This window comes from Rhipicephalus sanguineus, chromosome 9 (assembly GCF_013339695.2).
Source record: "Rhipicephalus sanguineus isolate Rsan-2018 chromosome 9, BIME_Rsan_1.4, whole genome shotgun sequence".
NCBI lineage: Eukaryota > Metazoa > Arthropoda > Arachnida > Ixodida > Ixodidae > Rhipicephalus > Rhipicephalus sanguineus.
In genome coordinates, this window is record NC_051184.2 from 139,410,218 (window position 1) to 139,429,787 (window position 19,570).

The following is a 19,570-nucleotide window of genomic DNA, read 5'->3' on the forward strand; positions in this document are numbered from 1 at the left end:
TGTGTGCATATACGAAAATTGGAAGGTTCTCTATAAGAGTTGTTAGAGTGCTCCAGTGCGCTGTACAGTGGGCCTACTTTTCCTTTGAATAAGCCGAAAGCCCCAAAGAAAACAGAGTTGCGTTGGTGCAATATCGAACAAGAAACGCCACTCAAGGCAACCTTTCACAATCACTTTTCAGGGCAGCAGCCTATTTCCTGTCTGACAGATACTTTTAGCTGCTGTTGGCTAATGTAAACTAGGTATTCGTTATGGTCTGCTGGCTTTATGTACGTCGTTGTATTTACTTTCCATCTTTCAAGTGGTACTGCTGCATCAAGGGAATTAGCTTTGCAAGAAAAATGGTGTGCAGTAAATGTAATACTACTGTGACAGTCGAAATGGCCAATGAAAGTGTTTAACTTATGACGTGTTTTAATATAATGAAGGTACCCAATGCGTAACAGAGAGGTGAGAAACTAGGGTGAAAATGTTCTGCAATGCTCCAATTTCAGCTGTCCTCACAAAGAGAAATCTATTTTCCGAAACACCAGTCCTGCAACATTCCCTTTGTATTACATTGTGTGGTTTTGTATTACATTGTCTGTCATTGCTTGCTGAAACCTACGAGTATACAAAGCGTATTTTCCCAAGCAGCGGCATAGCTAAAATAAATAGTTTCGATTGAACTGGCTTCTTTACCGAATGTGACTTGCATTGCATGCCCTTGAGATTCATACATTTCTATACTGCAGGCACCTATGAAGCCGACATGGCTATCCCTTCTGCTGCTGGGTAAGGCGCAATAACTCAAGACGTGGCACCCCATAAATGAAAAACATTTTCTGCATTTGTACAGGTCCGGCGACCAAGAAAGCCAGGGCGCCCCTGGTAAGCATACGGCTGCTGGAATCATTAGTTCCTTTTTAAACCACATGAGGTAGACCTAACAAGAGTTAACACAAAGGTTGCTTATTCGGATTGGCTACGTCTGTGCCCCTACCAGTAACTGCCAACACATACAATAATAGTGAGTAGTAAAAAACACATATGTACAGGTGTGTGCAGTCATGAGCAAGAGTTTGGGGAACAAATGTTGTCGACAAGTCTTTTTATGCTTGAAGCATGGGCATGCTTGGTGAAATGAAGCCCTCTGCCTTAAGTGCCCATATCTCACTGTTCCGTGAAAGCAATTACATTGTATTGAGATGTGCTAGAACTAATTTTTCGCGGTTGCGGTGTGCAAACATTTGCTCGCGACTTCACGAAGTAAAATGAAACATCTTCACGTAGAAAACAGCGCTACGAGACGGGACAAAGAAAGGGCACAAACACGGCGCTCTTGTCCTCATGCGTACGTTTTATGCATCGGGTGAAAGTAATTTTTGCACAACAGCAAACATACTTGAGAAAGTGAACATGTACAGGAATGTCAAACTGAGAAAAAAATACATCAGAATTCTGTAAATTTTATGTGACCAAAGGAAAGCGAAAGTAACTGTTCACTTAATGAAATGACACAGATGTGCATCAGCGTTATTTTCAAATACCCTTGGATACTTGAAATGAATGCAGCATAAAGCCGACGCTTGGGCAAGTTGGTCTGGCAAGCTTGAAAATAATTTGCACCATGTTAATTTCGAAACTGCCGGACTCTTCTAGTTGAGGCGCAGTTCTTAGATGGGCTGTTAAAGAACAAAAATGCGCATAAGCTTAAACATAAATGTATAATATCTGAATGCAGTAAATTAACATTACCTTCAGATGAGAACACTCTGACTGCTGCAATGCACTAAGTGCTTTTCAAACTACCTTAAAATACATTAGTGCAAGCTCTCTGCAACCACCCACTCACAAGAACTTTTTGAAAATCCTATTGTGTGGGAGGCTGCAAGGCTGTGTGTCACGCATGATCATGAGGCCACAAGGCTGTATGTTATGCATGATCATTGCATTAAAAAGCAATGTGGAATGTTCGAGTTTGACTAGGTGGATCCGACTGTAGTAAATGCCACTTCAACAACAATGCATTTAGCGACCGTAAAATGACACAAGACTTGTGTGCGACTGTAGATACAAGTTATGTCATTTCTAAATATAGGTCAGCCACATCAGACCAGAAGCACTCCGCGGCGGCGGCAGCAACCACAGAACAACAGACGTGAGTAAACAAGTACTGCCTATAAAAGTTCCCGACGGTAAAGTACAGAATGCAGCAGTGCTATCCTATGCAGTCCAGATAAAGCAAAGTGCGAGCAGCTGATCAATGCTAGGCTGCTTAAAGATACATATATAGAGTGCATGAAAGCCATTTGTACAGGATGAAATTGCTCGACTTTGATGCACTCGCGAGACTGCTACGGTTGAATGAGTAAAATTTCGTTAGCAGTGTAAGCCCTATCGTGTAACGCAGCAGACCGACCTTTCACTAACACACCAATTGAATAACATTAGTAGTTGTAATCTTGCAGATTACATTAACAAATTACTTCAGTGAAAACTTTGCTGATATCAATACGTTAAGACCGCTGCGGCGCTCCCAAAAACGCTCCTGAAGGGAGTGTGCAAGTGCGCAAATGTGCACATGTGCCCAGTTCTTGCACTGCTGCCCTTTCTTTCGGTGGCCGAAAACTGTTGCGCACTGGCGCGTTCTGAATGTCCAAGATTGTGCAATTTTAGCGGCACAATGTCTCGCTGTCCTGAGGCATATATTGCTGCCGGGCACAATCACATTGGATCACACAATAAATAAGCAACATTTGGTAGCCTATATGTTCCCGTAGCAATAAGCACAAAAAAGCAAATATGGTCAAGCACATCAGTCTCGCACTGAAATAAAACAAGAACTGAATGTTGAGTACACTTCCATGGAGCTACCATAGCTTATCAGAACGCAGTCATAGTAGCGATCACCAAAATATTTCCTGAGCCTCACAACCTCCTAGAAGTCGCTTGCTTTGCAACTAAAGCACGCCATTATTCCACCTGCTGGGTGAACCATGGTACAGATGCATTAAAGAGCACAAGTAGACGCACGGTAGAGTTAATTACCTGCACAGCTGCAAATAATTCAGCAAAAGCGTGAGCAAAGTGCTGCAGATATGAGGAACTATTGACATTGCAAGGAAGCTTGCTCAGGTAAATGGTACATGAAAATACATAAACAGTTTGTACAGAGAGCTCCATTGTAAGGGAATACAGGCAGGCAGCGGGATAACATTATACTACAGGAGACAAAGCAGAGAAAAGTGCACATATGAAACAGTAAGGGTCGTATTTCACAGAGATACGTGCTCCAGAGTTTACAGAAGTTCATTTATGCTGTGCGTGTCCTTCTTCAGCAACAAAGTAAAAAATGAAAAAATGGCCCACGGTGCTGGCTTCGCAGCTACTGGGTTGCAGCACCAAGCATGAAAGGAGTTTAGATTGCCGACCACGGCAGCTACTCTGTGAGCGGAAAATGCGAGGTTGCTGGGCACTTTGCTTTCACAGCGCAATAAATGGAACACATTTTCATACTGAAGTGCAAGGAACTACAGCACAATATGCTGCTCAAAGCCTGAAGTGCATGCACACCAGTAGCCGCCGTACAATTCAAAGTTTTCCAGTCATTGTGATGTACTTTTCAATTTGACTTGTGCAGTGAAGAGCCCGGAACAGTCACTGGTAGTCCCTGTTCATCTGTCACCCTTGCTTGAGCCACAGAGCACATGATGATGACTGTCCGTTGTCATGTCATTACTGGAACGTAGAAAAAGTACAAATGGTCATTACAGCAGTGGTGTTCACGAAAGTGCACAGGTGATGCAATGAGGTGCTAAGAACTTTTGCTCTTGTATTTTCAGAGGTATCTGAAATGTTTGAGGAAGTCCTGACGACGCAAAGGAAGCTCCTGAGGGCGCAAAGGCGGACTGCGACAGCTCTGGAAAGAATTGTTCAATTAAAATTGTACAAATATAATGTTCATTTTGAGGGCAACGTGGTTGTGCCTAATTCTGAAGAGCAGAATTAAAACTTTGTTGAATTGAATGTGTGACTATGTGAGAAGCTGACCAAAAATGAGTACACAATGCTAAAACAAATTGTGTATTTACACAAGTTTAATGTGTTGGCGTGTGAGAATCTAATGTGGGTGAACCAACTATCTCTGTGTTTTTCTGTAATACGCTTGTACACTGTAATACACTGTAGAATACGTTTTGTCAATACACGTCTTCATCTAAGCAGTTGCAAGCACCCACCTTTAATTTCTCGCCAACATCATAAACTTGAATACTGCAAGTAAAGTGCACACATACGACACAAAAAGAAGCACACTGTTCTCTTGCAATAATACCCTCCAACGGCCTGCAATATGTGTACCAAACTATGTGTATTTGTCAGGTCTCTTCAGTGTACTTCTGGCCTCACGACTACTCTGTCTTACCAGCGAAACAGCTGTAAGAATCAATTTCCTAACGTATTCTTCAATCTTCAAAGCCTTGTCTTAGTGCAAAGCAATTCATGTGACATATATGTAGCATCACTGCTGTAGGAAGTGCAATGTGGACCTGTTGAAATGGCATAGCCTCTATTGGCAGACAAGCAACATGCACTGGCAGAGGGTATACCAATGTAGTGTACATTGTTATAAGATGCCTCCATGACCAACTGAAAGCTTCCTGATGAAATTCCAGGAGTTTGAACACTTGCTAAAGGGAACAAATTGTGCAGGTGCCACACTCTTACATAACGTATTTCAGTGGAGCCCACTGTGCTTGGGTAGTGCCAACAGACATTTCATGATTGAACATATTACTGAATGAAGTGCAACGATACACATAGTAGAAAATATCTGCCATTTGGTGAAAATGTCACGAGCATAGGCGTGCGCACAGGGGGGGCAGGGGGGGCGGCCGACCCCCCCTAATATACTAAGAAGGGGGGCGCAAAATCTGCCTCCTACATCGACTTACAAGGCATGGGGGTGCGCTGCAATGATCCTTCGCCCCCCCCCCCCCCCTGATGGGGAACCCTGCGCACGCCTATGGTCACGAGCATGTGCTCAGATAATATTGTTATGAAGTGTCACTGCCAGGGGGAATCGAGAGAAGCAGAAGAGGAAGAGAACGATGACGCCGCTCCTGCGATCACCACGGTCTTTTTGTGCCTCGGTGCTCATTAAATGCCCCATAAACATCTCATGTGCACGTAACAATATTATTCACTCTTATTACTTATTTGAAGGCAACAAAACGGAAATTATCCGTTCGTGATATTTCTCTTGATTGTCTTAGATATATGCATTTTGTAAGAGATTTTGGCAGCCCGTGTGCATTGCGTGTTAGATTTTTTCAACATGAGAAGAGATTTTGGCAGCCCGTGTGCATTGCGTGTTAGATTTTTTCAACATGAGGACTTCAAACCCATTGTTTTTTACACCTTAGAAAGAATCAAAAGCTCATCTTGCAGTGGATGGTGCAATATTGTCTGGCTATATTACTCTAAGGCCCTCTAGGCTCTGACGCCCCCGATATTGTGGAGATACCAATTACACGTCTCTGTTCTACATAACCAATAAAGAATATAATAATAATAATAATAATATCTGGGGTTTAATATCCCAAAACCACGATATGATTATGAGAGACGCCGTAGTGGAGGGCTCCGGAAGTTTCGACCACCTGGGGTTCTTTAACGTGCACCTAAATCTAAGTACACGGGTCTCAAACATTTTCGCCTCCATCGAAAATGCAGCCGTTGCGGCCGGCATTCGATCCCGCGACCTTCGGGTCAGCAGTTGAACGCCATAACCACTAGACCACCGTGGCGGGGCACCAATAAAGGATAGGATGACGTGGTTTAACACAGCAAATGCCTGTAAGTCACCAATGCAGTGCACGCTGTGCGAGGAAAGCTGAAAGGAAAGAAATGTCTAGTATGGTTTATTTTCCCTATAGACTGCACGGCATGTACAAACTGACCAGACAGTAGTCTGCCTCGACAAGTGATCGACAAGTTTTTCGGGCGGGGGGGGGCGGGGGGAGGGGGTCAATCATACTTTGTGTATGTTCGTGCCTGCGTTTGTATGTGTGTGTGTGTATACATACGCGAGTAAAATTCAAAAAGGTCGGGTGGGGAGGGGGGTTGGTTGAGTTACCCAACCCCCCCGCCCCTTGCCACGCCCCTGATCGCAAACTATTGTGACCAGTTAACTTTTGCCAGCTACACTAAAGCATTAACTGTGACTAGGAAGATGGAGACAACAACATGAACCGGTAAAATTTTGTTTATATATTGTGTAAGGAAAGCAAAAGTTTAGCTGCCATACCGTCTGCACAGCCAATGAATGCATGGCCTCGATAACCCGGCGACGTACGGCAATCCCAGCTGCTGTGTCTTCTTGCAGGCGTGGTGGCTCAGGGTCATCCCCGCCCTCGTCGAAAACAGGGTCATCTAGGGAACAACGATAACTATGTGTATATATAAAGAAGCAGCATGAAAAAGCGACACAATTCCATGTGGCAAGACATTTCGCAAATATAAACTTGACACGAAAAAAGCTATAAATGTGAGCTCATACCAGCTTATGCAGCAAAACAGCAATTGCAATGAGTGTACAACAATTCACTGCTAGTAGCAAGCTCCAAGCACAGCAGAAAATGTGCTAATTATGGGCATTCTTTGGCGCAACTCAACTGAAACGTTAATTCACAGGCATGTTTATAACAGCATTTATGGTGTGAGCAAGTGGCTAGATTTCACATATGAAATGTGAAAATGCTGCCTCATGAACTGTGATAAGGTTTGGCGAATAGAGGTGGTTATGCACCAGCAACACTTACAGCCATATTTCTCACATCATCTGCACAGGTGCAGCGAAACTACCGAACGCTGAATCACCTAGTTGTCACTATTAGCCATGATAACTCTTTTCATGTACGCTTCAACACACCGTGGCATTGCCGAGTGCCAATTGTACTTAGATATTGAGAGGTTGAGAAATTCCGAGTGCATGAAAATTAGCATTCGTTATACTCACAGCTATTTTTTCAAAGTGAACCCACATTCTTTACCGATTCAAAACTAGCCAAAACATATCCCACTTGAGCTAAGGGCAGTAAAAGTAGATGCAAGTAATCACGCTCGTGAGAACTGCTACGACGTTCTCATTTAACCAACTAAATGCAACAGAACTTTCGTGGAAATTTAAATAGGCGCATCAGGAATCTGTCAAAACAAAAATTCCTGAAATTGAAGCATAAATTGGTTACGTAAGCATGTTTTTCGTGCATGCTGACCAGGCTTCTTGTGCTGTTGCAGAAATGACACACTCTTCACGCGTCTTGCGCGACCTTTTTTAAAACGGCTACCAGTAACAGCCTTGTGGCTGCAATAAAAATGAGTGTTCTCAAAATCGCTGTTGCTGGAATATAAGCATGAATTATAGCCACTATCACAATAGTTTATCACACACTGACAAAGTCCCAGCAAGTTAATACTATACCCAAACCACAGTCAGTACCTACACCTCAGAAAGAGTACAAAAAGTTCGTCAGCTATCCGATCTGCAATGCTGAAGCGTACAGAGGGTGGATGTGGAGCGCTTTCAATTGTCCTGTTAACTTCGAATTAGTCTGAAGTCACGTTCCTCAATAGGCTGCTCTGCAAAGTGAGGCTTCATGCAGCAGTTTTCCCCTATTCCAGCCACGTATCCAAAAGCATGTTATTGCGCATAATGCAACTGTCGAACTAAACTTCGGGACCAGGAAACACGCCTTGCCTGCCATGCTTTGACACATCATGGGCAGCAGCAGCGCTGAGAGCAAAAGGTACTGATAATTTCATCCACATCAAGTGAACATGAAAGTAGCCAAGGCACTTTTCTACCACCACCTGCCCGAAAAAGAAGCCAAACTGGTGCACAGTAGTCAAACCTGGCAGCCCTGATCCGGGGAACACTAGACACCACAAGATAGTTTGCGGTCCATACAGCACCATGTTTCTTGCCCTTCGTAAATGAAAGTATGTGAACATTTGTAAACGGCCTAAATTAATGCCATAGTGGAAGGTAATGCAGTACAAAAACTGCAACAGTAAAAACATTTCATTCTTTTTCTATTCATAAAAATTCGGCAGATTCCCCGCCTTGTGGGAATCGGTTTCATGCAGAGCAGGCAGTCAGTAGTTCTATGCTGCATTTTTGGACTATCGACGTGTTTTTGTAAATGGAGGAGTTGTGCGCACAACGTGAGCTTACCAAGCACACCGACTACACTGACGTTTAGTTAGTAACTTTTGGTCTGACGTAGTATCAGCACTCACATTAGAGCACAGACATTTGTCTTATCAAAACAGAGCGCATGCGAAGGTGCGATGACGTGAATTTGATACGTAACTTTCGTTAGCATATTCCTCCGTGGTCTAGTAACGCTTCAATATAGCTTGCCGAATCAGGAATACAAATGTAATGTTTCTTGGACTGCTATAAAAGCGGAACCAACACTGAAACCACAATTGATGTCGACCCGACATGACCCATGGATCATAGCAGTACATATGTAGTGTTTATTGCTTTGTTATAAAATTAGACACATATCACTACAATCAAAATTCACGTTGCACCGACCTAGCGCTTGCATAGGGTCTTTTTTCAGAGCAGTTTCTAGACCTGGCGTGGCTCTGCGGCAGCATACCTGACTGCCACGCAGAATACTTGGCTTCGATGCCTGCTGGGATCCTAATTTTTAATTTTTATTCTTTGCATTCTTCGGGTCACCGCTGCCCGTGTCGGTTTTTCTTCGGGTCAACGCTGCCCGTGTCGGTTTTCGGCATTTAAATGCTATAGCATTTAAATGACCGATGTATGTGCTCGCCATTCTTGGGTAGACAAACTGTCAATCACCTATGGCGCATACCCGTAAACCACGGGCCGTGGTACATGGGTACGTGCCACACGTGTCTGGAGGAAATGGTTTGATGACGTACGCGACAGGATTTTCGCGTTATTCATGTCACGACCAGACAGTCATATTCGTCAAACCTTCTTACCCTCCCATGCCAATTTTGGTCTACAGCAAGTTAAGGAAGCGAGCACGAGAGCACCCAGATGTAGGCGGCTGGCTGGCTGGCTGGATCGACAGACAGACAGACAGACATTCGTCAAACCTTCTTACCCTCCCATGCCAATTTTGGTCTACAGCAAGTTAAGGAAGCGAGCACGAGAGCACCCAGATGTAGGCGGCTGGCTGGCTGGCTGGATCGACAGACAGACAGACAGACAGACAGACAGACAGACAGACAGACAGACAGACAGACAGACAGACAGACAGACAGACAGACAGATAGATAGAAACGCTCAAAGTGCCCAGGGTTCGCTAAACACTACAACCACGGCAACTCAGAATGTGGCCAAAGGGTGTGCGAAATACTTATCAGTGACGTCTGCTATACACATACAACTTATACCTGAATGCCCAGTGACAATTAACTGCTGCCCCCACCTCAAGCATGCATGTTCTGAAATACAATAGCAGTTCAGAAACTAAATGTTCATTGTCTTGCTTGCCCCATATATAGAGGCAAATGAGTTTAGACACCGCAGCATGCATTGTTTTTTTTTCAATTGCAAAGCGAGGCAGCAATGATCTGTAAACATTATAATGGCAAATATTAATAACATCACATGACATTTGCTAACGAATGCGATTGCTGTATGGATGCTGACTTTGCCAAATCAAAACCATGACCGTTAAGTAAAATACACACAGCCTAGCGGAAGTTTTCTCTCGCTACCCAGACCTAGGCACACTCATGTGGACATGCTGGTTTCCTCACAAAAGTTTACTTGTGCAACGTTGAACAAAGCGAAGCTGAATAAGGAGTGTACTTTGCGATAGACCACACAACTGTTTTGAAAGGACTGCTAGTTACACAATTTGCATAGGTGAAACTGACTGAAGACTGACAAGCTTCTACTTTATAACTGGTACATGTTTTTTGTAATGGGAAACCTTCCATATCATTTATTAACCAATTTCTGAATATCATACTTCAAACTAATCCTGAAGCTCATGCCTGAAAAGACAGGCACATCTTTTGCGCCCACTTTAATAATGCCTTTACTAATCTGAAGCAACATTCACAGATGATGTCACTGCAATATTTGTCAGCATGGATTCAGCATGCTTACACCATTTTTGCTACCAAAGCCTAATGAACATTAAAATGAACACCGCATCACAAAAGCTCTCACGCACAAAAATGCTATCACAGCAAAGAAATTGTGTAGTGCAAAGTGGTGCGCTTGAGTTTGCCAAACAAATCGCAATGCTTTAACTGGAAACTGTGTGTGAAAAGTAAAATGCTTATAGAAAGCTGTTCATGTGAACATAGGTGACTGTCACATCTGCTAATCTCCCTATTTTATAAATCTGTGAAATTCATTATTAATAATATTATTTGAGTTTTTACATCCCAAAACAGCGATACGATTATGGGAGACACCATAGTGCAGCGCTCCGGAACTTTCAACCATCTGGTGTTCTTTCAGGTGCACTACCATATTGCTCTACTCTACCATATTGCTCCCACCAAAATGTGCCTGCCACGGCCAGGAAAATCTGTGAAGTTCACTCACACCTGAAGCGACAATGATGAAGGCACAAGTCTAAAGAAAGTTGCATGACAAAGCGACAATACATGAAAATCCTGTTCCAGTGTTAAGCGTTTTATCTACTACACTCTCCCCGTTGCAACATTCCATTCCTGTACAGCGCGACCTTTTCTCTTCATACCCTCACTACTGCGGTACGCTACTAAAACTCGCATATGTTTTTATCAGTACAGCTATGTACCAATTTCTAAGCCTTAATGTACAGAAACTGGCAAATCATGTGCAGCAGTTTGAGCAAGTTCGATGTTTTCCTAAAGAATCAAGTTGTGAGGTAGGAGCTTACCGAGCTAATGATGAACTTTTCATTATGAGGAATAAAATATGTCATGTGGATAGCTTAAAAGCTTGAACAACATCACTTTCCTGAGCTGCACGGCAGTTGCTAATTGCTAGTGCATTTGTTGGTCATCAATATTTCTCCTAACGAAGTACTCTTTTGCCTAACACATTAATAAGGCTACTACAGCAACAACACTCACCATCAGTAGCGTCGAGGCCAATGCCATGCCGGACACACATGTTGTGCAGCACCGCACATGCCACCACTATTCTGGCGCACATTGATGGGCTATATTGCAGAACACCCCCGGATTGGTGCAGGCACCTGAAGCGTCCCTTGAGGATTCCAAAGGTTCGCTCAATGACCTGCCTCGTCCGGGTATGGGCTGCATTATAGCGTTGCTCCGCTGGGCCAGCCGCAGACCTTAGAGGGGTGAGCAGCCATGGCTCTAAGGCATACCCAGAGTAACCTTAACAGAGGAACAAGTGTGTATTCATGTCACATGTGATGGGTTGAAATAAACGTACTACTAAGGACATCGCATATAGCATGAAAACATGTATGGTGCGGAAATAACAAGGCATAACGTTCGAAAAATTATGGTATGGCTGGCAAATTGCACTATTACTGCATTTGAGTGGCGTCATGTTCAAACTGATGCTCTGTGTCCCTGCTAGTTGCAAACAGCAGTATATATATACATATATATATATATACATATATATATATATATATAGGAAGGTATTTGAGACACGACGTACGGAGCACAGTTTATTTCGACGTTTCGGCCGTGGGACCGGCCTTCGTCTAGGAATACAGAGCATAAAAAATCGCGCACTTATATATGCCAAAGATTGGGGGCCCCCAAACACGTGTTCTAGTATAATAAACAGGCAATCTTATATCAGTACAAGGAAATTTTTCACTGATCAAAAATACAGCACCGTGTGATATCACCATGTGTCAGTCATTGCCAAGTGAGGTGGCTTAACGGGATACATGTGTAAGTACATAGCGGCATGGATAGGAATAGCCATAAGCGTTTTCATACAAAGACAGTACTGACAGTCGGTTCGTGAAAGATACGCGTTCAAGATGACAAAACTGACAAAAAAAAAAAAAAAAAAAAAAAAAAAAAAAAAAAAAAGGAAAGAATAGTAACAGTGAAATACCTGAAACAGTGAAAGTAATAATGACGGAAATACAGCGGTGACATTGAGCAGGATTACAAAACTTCTTGCTTTTTCACGTTCTACATTCTCAGTAGAACGCACTTTTGGAAGACAATTGCCGCTGTCATCATACTGGGTTGTGCAAAAGAAGCACACTTGTTGCTGTTGAACAAGATAAATCACGCGGAAGGAAGACATGTCAGTGTGCCTGCATCCTCATTGATTCCATCCGTTAGAGTGTTAAACTTGAATATCAGGTATGATTCCCGGAGCTCGCGGTCATGATTTGAGCGAAAACCAGATTCAAGAATGGTTGCTTTCATTTGGTCGAAAGAGTGACCTGGCATGCGAACATGTCGTGATAACGGTAGATGAGGGAAAGTATTTACATGCGATTTGTGGTTATTGAAGCGTATTCTGAATGGAGTTTCCGTCTGACCAATATATTGTTTTGAACAGGCACTACATTCCAACATGTACACGACATTGTAGGTGTCGCAGTCAAACTTGCCACGAATCTTTATACTAAAGTCGGAAGACGTGCTTGCGGCATTGTGTGTGGTTTGCATGTGCAAACACACTTTGCACCGTGGTTTGTGGCAAGGGGCGCAGCCACTATCTTTAGGGGCACCAATTTTCGATGACGTTAACATGTCGCGAAGGTTCTTTGACCGTCGGTAAACAACACGAGGTGGCTCAGGAAAGATTTTTTTAAGATGATCACTTTGTGTTAGGATGTTGTGGTGCCGTTTTAATATAGCAGAAACCTTCGGAGCTGATGATGAAAATGTTAGAACAAGATTCGTTTGGCCAGAACTGTCGTTCCCTTCACTGCCTTTAAGAATGTCAGCGCGGTTAAGCAGGTCGGCTCGGGCTATGGCATCGTCAATTATTTTTTCCGGGTATTTTCTTTTAACTAGGGAACTTTTGAGCCTGTTACAATTTTCAATGAAATCTGTACGGTCAGAGCATAATCGTTTGAAACGGTGAGCCTGGCTATAAGGAATTCCTGTTTTGCAATGTCGGGGGTGGCCGCTCTGAAAATGCAGAAATTGATACCGCCGCAATCTGTCCAAAGAAGAGAGGGTCGCTCTCGAACAATTGTCGACAAATCATGACATCATCATAAAACCAGCCGATAAAGGGGGGGCTATTGTCATTCTTGACACTGTTGATTATATTAACGAGGCCGACAGGCAACTTTCAGACGCCACCTTTTACAAGGCTTTGCCTTCCGATCCGACCAGCGAATTTAAATCTAAGCTTAAGGACGCACTTACGTCACTACTAGAACTTGGTAAATTGGATGAAAAAACAGTCCGCTCTTTGTTACCACTCAGTCCCGTAGCGGGAAGATTTTACATGCTTCCCAAAATTCACAAGCAGAATAATCCTGGCCGCCCCATCATTTCTGGAATTGGCACAGTCACTGAAAACTTATCCCGTTACGTTGACTTCCTCATTAACAAGATTCCAGCCACATTTCCGTCATTCATCAGAGACACCAACCATTTTCTTCAAGAAATTGTAGATCTTCATGTTCCATCTGGTTCAATGCTAGTAACTCTGGACGTAGCATCACTATACACTAACATACCGCATAAAGATGGTATTTCTGCAGTTATAAAGGCCTATGAAAGTTCCTCTTTTGATAAACATATCGATGAAGAAGCACTTGCTACTCTTCTGAAACTTATCCTTGAATTAAACAATTTTGAATTCAACAACATTCACTACGTACAAGCTAATGGCACCTCTATGGGTACGAAGGTAGGCCCTAACTACGCTAATATTTTCATGGGCGTTCTGGAAGGCGAATTTTTAAGTAAAACCACGTTTCAACCGTTTTACTATAGGCGCTTTATTGATGATATTTTTCTTATCTGGACGCATGACGAAGCAAGCCTGCTCGGTTTCATTCAGGAGTTTAATAATTTCCACCCGTCTATTAAGTTTTCCCACCATTTTTCGCGCACTTCTGTAAATTTTCTCGACGTAACAGTCACTATTTCCGAAGGGCAACTTGCCACAAAGCTGTTTCGTAAGCCCACTGACCGGCATCAATTTCTGCATTTTCAGAGCGGCCACCCCCGACATTGCAAAACAGGAATTCCTTATAGCCAGGCTCACCGTTTCAAACGATTATGCTCTGACCGTACAGATTTCATTGAAAATTGTAACAGGCTCAAAAGTTCCCTAGTTAAAAGAAAATACCCGGAAAAAATAATTGACGATGCCATAGCCCGAGCCGACCTGCTTAACCGCGCTGACATTCTTAAAGGCAGTGAAGGGAACGACAGTTCTGGCCAAACGAATCTTGTTCTAACATTTTCATCATCAGCTCCGAAGGTTTCTGCTATATTAAAACGGCACCACAACATCCTAACACAAAGTGATCATCTTAAAAAATCTTTCCTGAGCCACCTCGTGTTGTTTACCGACGGTCAAAGAACCTTCGCGACATGTTAACGTCATCGAAAATTGGTGCCCCTAAAGATAGTGGCTGCGCCCCTTGCCACAAACCACGGTGCAAAGTGTGTTTGCACATGCAAACCACACACAATGCCGCAAGCACGTCTTCCGACTTTAGTATAAAGATTCGTGGCAAGTTTGACTGCGACACCTACAATGTCGTGTACATGTTGGAATGTAGTGCCTGTTCAAAACAATATATTGGTCAGACGGAAACTCCATTCAGAATACGCTTCAATAACCACAAATCGCATGTAAATACTTTCCCTCATCTACCGTTATCACGACATGTTCGCATGCCAGGTCACTCTTTCGACCAAATGAAAGCAACCATTCTTGAATCTGGTTTTCGCTCAAATCATGACCGCGAGCTCCGGGAATCATACCTGATATTCAAGTTTAACACTCTAACGGATGGAATCAATGAGGATGCAGGCACACTGACATGTCTTCCTTCCGCGTGATTTATCTTGTTCAACAGCAACAAGTGTGCTTCTTTTGCACAACCCAGTATGATGACAGCGGCAATTGTCTTCCAAAAGTGCGTTCTACTGAGAATGTAGAACGTGAAAAAGCAAGAAGTTTTGTAATCCTGCTCAATGTCACCGCTGTATTTCCGTCATTATTACTTTCACTGTTTCAGGTATTTCACTGTTACTATTCTTTCCTTTTTTTTTTTTTTTTTTTTTTTTTTTTTTTTTTTTTTTTTTTTTTTTTTGTCAGTTTTGTCATCTTGAACGCGTATCTTTCACGAACCGACTGTCAGTACTGTCTTTGTATGAAAACGCTTATGGCTATTCCTATCCATGCCGCTATGTACTTACACATGTATCCCGTTAAGCCACCTCACTTGGCAATGACTGACACATGGTGATATCACACGGTGCTGTATTTTTGATCAGTGAAAAATTTCTTTGTACTGATATAAGATTGCCTGTTTATTATACTAGAACACGTGTTTGGGGGCCCCCAATCTTTGGCATATATAAGTGCGCGATTTTTTATGCTCTGTATTCCTAGACGAAGGCCGGTCCCACGGCCGAAACGTCGAAATAAACTGTGCTCCGTACGTCGTGTCTCAAATACCTTCCTACAGTGCCAGGGCCTGCGTGATACTTCCCATAACCCTTTTACTTACCCGCAATGGCCCTTGTCACGACTACGTCGAAGCACATATTTTTAAAGTACCCCCAAGAAGAAGTTTCCACGGTCGTCATCGGCGATTCTCAGTCCAAATACGTCCATCAGCATTTCGACCCATGTTCGAGAGGGACCCCCGCCTTCATCTCTCAAGTGGGTGCGTACATCACCGACGTGCGGTCTTTACTTGACCTTGTGCCAGAAACTGCAACCGCCCTCGTTCTCCACATCGGTACGAACGACATTGCTTCAACAAATGGTGCTGTAGCATTCGGAAGATACCGATCCCTGCTTGAACACGTCATGAACGCCAAACCTCATATTTCCAGGATTTACGCTACACTCGTTCTTCCACGCTGCCCTAATCGTCGTAATGGCAACCGAAACCTTGCCTTTGTTCATCGGTGCAACATGGAAGCCACGTACTTCAACCGACTGCTATGCAACTACTGCAGGCGTTCCAAAAAAGTGTTTTTCATAGACCATGGTCTCCAATGGCTGCCCCTCACCCGTGTGCTGGCAGCTGACGGTCTTCACGCAAGCTTCGAAGGTGTTGCCATCATTGCCAGCCACATTCGCGAACTCTGTTGCAAACGTTTCCACGGAGCTACTTCATCATGGCGTGACTGCGCACCGTGCGAACCCCCACAATGCACCACGCAGACCCCTTCCGGTGGGCGCCAACATGTGTCCCCTATGGGTGCTGCACACAATTCCGCTTCTTCAAACCGAGGTGCAACCCGGCAAGATCGGACTGAGCCTCCCGCCGCCGTGGGTCATCGCTACCCTACCCGCCGAAACGCCGGTCGAGGGAGCGCCGCCGACTGACGACAGGCGCCAGCGGTTGGTGGCAATGTTTTAAGTCTTCCTTCGCGAGAGTTTTTAGAAGCTAGGAAAATTGTTGAGAAAAAAGTTCGTTCCGAACTACATGTATCCTCACTTACGAGATACCTAAATGCTTCTGTTGTCCCGAAAGGTATACAGATAAGGTTTAAACCAGCTACATCCGAACTTTCGGCCTCCAACAAAGCGAAATGGCAAGAAGTATTAAATAAAGCTTCCCTAGATCTAATACCTATAATCATTGACCATTATAAGTCTTGTACGCAGAACCTTCAGTACACAGAAACTCGACTGTTAAGTAGGCTAGGGCAGCATGAATCAGAGTGTCTGAATGCCTATGAGGAACGTAAGAGGGACACGTTAAGCAAGACCAAGGAGAAGAAGTTTTTACGCGATGGCCTACATACGCATGAGCGCGCCGTTGACGCGACCAGACGTGCCACAAGACATTCGAAAGATTTGAAAGACCAGTCCCCTCAAGTTGATAGTGTTGATAGTGTTGTAAACCTTTCAAAAATAGTCCTTTCCAACGCACAGGTGGGTGCTCTGTCGAAGGGTCTCAACTTTTGCCCCGCGTCGGGTGGCTTCAATGAGTTTCAACTCTTTAAAGATTTACATAATTTTTCCCGCAATTTGCGCCTCAGAGAATACTATCATGACCGCCGAAGCCCGAACGAAAGCCGACCAGCACTACCGACGTGTAAACAATGGACACCACTGCCACATCGCGACAAATGTCTAGACATTTACATAAACGCTGTACAACGCGACATTTTAGATGCCTATAAGAAAGCGGTGCCTTACCGCCGCAATCTGTCCAAAGAAGAGAGGGTCGCTCTCGAACAATTGTCGACAAATCATGACATCATCATAAAACCAGCCGATAAAGGGGGGGCTATTGTCATTCTTGACACTGTTGATTATATTAACGAGGCCGACAGGCAACTTTCAGACGCCACCTTTTACAAGGCTTTGCCTTCCGATCCGACCAGCGAATTTAAATCTAAGCTTAAGGACGCACTTACGTCACTACTAGAACTTGGTAAATTGGATGAAAAAACAGTCCGCTCTTTGTTACCACTCAGTCCCGTAGCGGGAAGATTTTACATGCTTCCCAAAATTCACAAGCAGAATAATCCTGGCCGCCCCATCATTTCTGGAATTGGCACAGTCACTGAAAACTTATCCCGTTACGTTGACTTCCTCATTAACAAGATTCCAGCCACATTTCCGTCATTCATCAGAGACACCAACCATTTTCTTCAAGAAATTGTAGATCTTCATGTTCCATCTGGTTCAATGCTAGTAACTCTGGACGTAGCATCACTATACACTAACATACCGCATAAAGATGGTATTTCTGCAGTTATAAAGGCCTATGAAAGTTCCTCTTTTGATAAACATATCGATGAAGAAGCACTTGCTACTCTTCTGAAACTTATCCTTGAATTAAACAATTTTGAATTCAACAACATTCACTACGTACAAGCTAATGGCACCTCTATGGGTACGAAGGTAGGCCCTAACTACGCTAATATTTTCATGGGCGTTCTGGAAGGCGAATTTTAAGTAAAACCACGTTTCAACCGTTTTACTATAGGCGCTTTATTGATGATATTTTTCTTATCTGGACGCATGACGAAGCAAGCCTGCTCGGTTTCATTCAGGAGTTTAATAATTTCCACCCGTCTATTAAGTTTTCCCACCATTTTTCGCGCACTTCTGTAAATTTTCTCGACGTAACAGTCACTATTTCCGAAGGGCAACTTGCCACAAAGCTGTTTCGTAAGCCCACTGACCGGCATCAATTTCTGCATTTTCAGAGCGGCCACCCCCGACATTGCAAAACAGGAATTCCTTATAGCCAGGCTCACCGTTTCAAACGATTATGCTCTGACCGTACAGATTTCATTGAAAATTGTAACAGGCTCAAAAGTTCCCTAGTTAAAAGAAAATACCCGGAAAAAATAATTGACGATGCCATAGCCCGAGCCGACCTGCTTAACCGCGCTGACATTCTTAAAGGCAGTGAAGGGAACGACAGTTCTGGCCAAACGAATCTTGTTCTAACATTTTCATCATCAGCTCCGAAGGTTTCTGCTATATTAAAACGGCACCACAACATCCTAACACAAAGTGATCATCTTAAAAAAATCTTTCCTGAGCCACCTCGTGTTGTTTACCGACGGTCAAAGAACCTTCGCGACATGTTAACGTCATCGAAAATTGGTGCCCCTAAAGATAGTGGCTGCGCCCCTTGCCACAAACCACGGTGCAAAGTGTGTTTGCACATGCAAACCACACACAATGCCGCAAGCACGTCTTCCGACTTTAGTATAAAGATTCGTGGCAAGTTTGACTGCGACACCTACAATGTCGTGTACATGTTGGAATGTAGTGCCTGTTCAAAACAATATATTGGTCAGACGGAAACTCCATTCAGAATACGCTTCAATAACCACAAATCGCATGTAAATACTTTCCCTCATCTACCGTTATCACGACATGTTCGCATGCCAGGTCACTCTTTCGACCAAATGAAAGCAACCATTCTTGAATCTGGTTTTCGCTCAAATCATGACCGCGAGCTCCGGGAATCATACCTGATATTCAAGTTTAACACTCTAACGGATGGAATCAATGAGGATGCAGGCACACTGACATGTCTTCCTTCCGCGTGATTTATCTTGTTCAACAGCAACAAGTGTGCTTCTTTTGCACAACCCAGTATGATGACAGCGGCAATTGTCTTCCAAAAGTGCGTTCTACTGAGAATGTAGAACGTGAAAAAGCAAGAAGTTTTGTAATCCTGCTCAATGTCACCGCTGTATTTCCGTCATTATTACTTTCACTGTTTCAGGTATTTCACTGTTACTATTCTTTCCTTTTTTTTTTTTTTTTTTTTTTTTTTTTTTTTTTTGTCAGTTTTGTCATCTTGAACGCGTATCTTTCACGAACCGACTGTCAGTACTGTCTTTGTATGAAAACGCTTATGGCTATTCCTATCCATGCCGCTATGTACTTACACAT

The 19,570-nt window shown here is 43.5% G+C and overlaps 2 long non-coding RNA genes across 2 annotated transcripts; both read right to left on the reverse strand.

The window, feature by feature from the left end:
• Positions 1-3,580: 3,580 nt before the first annotated feature.
• LOC119406112 (uncharacterized) lies at positions 3,581-11,326 on the reverse strand. Its single transcript, XR_005186542.2, has 3 exons — positions 11,113-11,326; positions 6,290-6,414; positions 3,581-3,720 (listed from the first exon to the last, which is right to left on the reverse strand). It is a non-coding gene; the product is annotated as an uncharacterized LOC119406112 (long non-coding RNA).
• A 3,891-nt stretch (positions 11,327-15,217) lies between these two features.
• On the reverse strand, positions 15,218-19,464 carry LOC125759872 (uncharacterized). The gene is made up of 2 exons (XR_007417582.1): positions 19,416-19,464; positions 15,218-15,289 (listed from the first exon to the last, which is right to left on the reverse strand). It is a non-coding gene; the product is annotated as an uncharacterized LOC125759872 (long non-coding RNA).
• Between the last annotated feature and the right edge of the window lie 106 nt (positions 19,465-19,570).